At 40.1% G+C, this 2,003-nt stretch overlaps 1 pseudogene; it reads right to left on the bottom strand.

The window, feature by feature from the left end:
* Positions 1 to 1,657: 1,657 nt before the first annotated feature.
* Positions 1,658 to 1,778, bottom strand: LOC117521329 (annotated as a pseudogene).
* Between the last annotated feature and the right edge of the window lie 225 nt (positions 1,779 to 2,003).

Raw genomic sequence — 2,003 nt, 5'->3', positions numbered from 1 at the left:
GTGCACTTAGTGTTGTGTTGTGTGTGTGTCTCTTTATTTTAATCTTACTGTGAAGCACTTTGTGATTGTTTCCTGAAAGGTGCTATATAAATAAACTTTACTTACTTACTTTATCGACTGACAAAATTTGATCTGAATCGATACAGATTTTGTAGCCTTTTAAATTTAACATTGACAACCTCATTTAATGTATGTTTAACGTTATATCTAAATAAAACATGCCCCAATCACTCTCATACAGTTGTATGCAAAAGTTTCAGCACCCCTGATGATTTTCATGATTTTGGTTGTCTGGATCAGAAACTTGAGTTAAATTTATCATATAGTAGACGAACACACTGATTGTGAAATAGAGTTTCTAGTATTTACAGAAAGTGTGCAATAATTATTTAAACAAAATTGGAGAGGTGCATAAATTTGGGCAAGCTTGTCATTTTATTGACTTGAATACATTTAGCACTAATTATTGGAACACAAAATTGGTTTGGTAAGCTCATTGACCGAAATTTATGCACCTGCCTACTTTTGTTTAAAGAATTATTGCATAATTTCTGTAAATCCTATAAACTTCATTTCACTTCTCAAATATCACTGTGTTTGTCTGCTAAATGATATATTTAACTGAAATTGCTGATCCACACAACCAGTGATTTATAAAGGAAACTCATGGAAATCATCAGGGGTGCCCAAAGATTTACATACAACTGTATTTGAAAGTGAGGTGCAGACTGGTACTCACTATCCCCTGACAAAGTTTGATCTGGATCAAATCTGGACTGTGTATTTTGTGGACATTTGTATTTAATATTGAAAACCCATTCAGTGTACATTTTGGATTATATCTCAATCAAAAGTGCCTCAATCACTCATTTTTCTGTTATGGATTTAACCAACACCACCAAAATTAGATGGAGGTTTCAATTTTATGCCTGTGTCTGTCTTCCAGTTAACAGTCAGAAACCAAATTCCAAAATGCAATGACAAATTGTGTACAGCAAAGACAACCAATGTTCTGAGAAAATTATGTTGTTATGACCGGCTCAAAGCCATAACAAAAATGGAGACCATGCCAGAGTAACGTGCATAAAATAAGAATTTATTTTACAAAAAACAAAGATGAGGTGCGGATGTCAGCATCAGTGGTGAAGGCAGGTGTTTAGATGTATTGTACATGTATGTGTGGGAAGATGTGTGAGATGTGAAATTAAAAAGCAAACTCAAAAGTGCATGTCGAAGGACCCAGAGCCCGGCAGCAGCACGTCAGGACCCGAAGCAGCAGAGAGGGAGAACTAAGCGGAAGAACAGGCGGAGCTTTATAGTGCGTCCTCCGGCAATGAGCACCTGCAGACAAAGAAGAGGGCAAAACAAACAACCAAATGCCCAGCCCACAAGGCCCAGGGCCGTAACACCCCCCCCCCCCCCCTCACAAAAAGGGGACACATCAGGGACCTTTACAAACCCCATACAAAAAAAATTTAACTCATGAAAGGAGTCAAACCACAAAATATTTGAACAGTGTGCCAATCTAATGTACCTCTAGAAGGTGGACAATGTGTGAACCAGGTCACAACACTGTCGTAGACGTTTGGACCACAGAGGTATCCAGGCACCTAAAACACTAGAAGTTTAGACAGAGATCTCGTGGCAAACAGGCACAACAGAGCAGAACACTTGGTATTCCCAGGCGGTCTCCCATCTACATACTAACCAGACCTGACTCTGCTTAGCTTCCAAGATCAGATGAGATCGGGCGTTTTCAGAGTGGTATGGCCGCCCCCCCTCCCCCCCACTTGGTCCACACAGTCCTCCATTCGTGGCAAAGGAAAGGAGTCAGGTTTTGTGACTGCATTTACTTTACGAAGGTCAGTGCAGAAACGTGGACTCCCATCAGACTTAGGGACCAGAAGGCAAGGAGAAGCCCAGCTAGAATCAGAAGGCACCGCAATATCATTTTCAATCATATACCTCATTTCTGCCTCGAGATGATTGCGTTTTTCAGGATG

The sequence above is a fragment of the Thalassophryne amazonica genome, chromosome 1 (assembly GCF_902500255.1).
Source record: "Thalassophryne amazonica chromosome 1, fThaAma1.1, whole genome shotgun sequence".
In the NCBI taxonomy this organism is placed as follows: domain Eukaryota; kingdom Metazoa; phylum Chordata; class Actinopteri; order Batrachoidiformes; family Batrachoididae; genus Thalassophryne; species Thalassophryne amazonica.
Note: the sequence above shows the minus strand (reverse complement) of the source record. Positions and strands in the feature narration are given on the sequence as shown.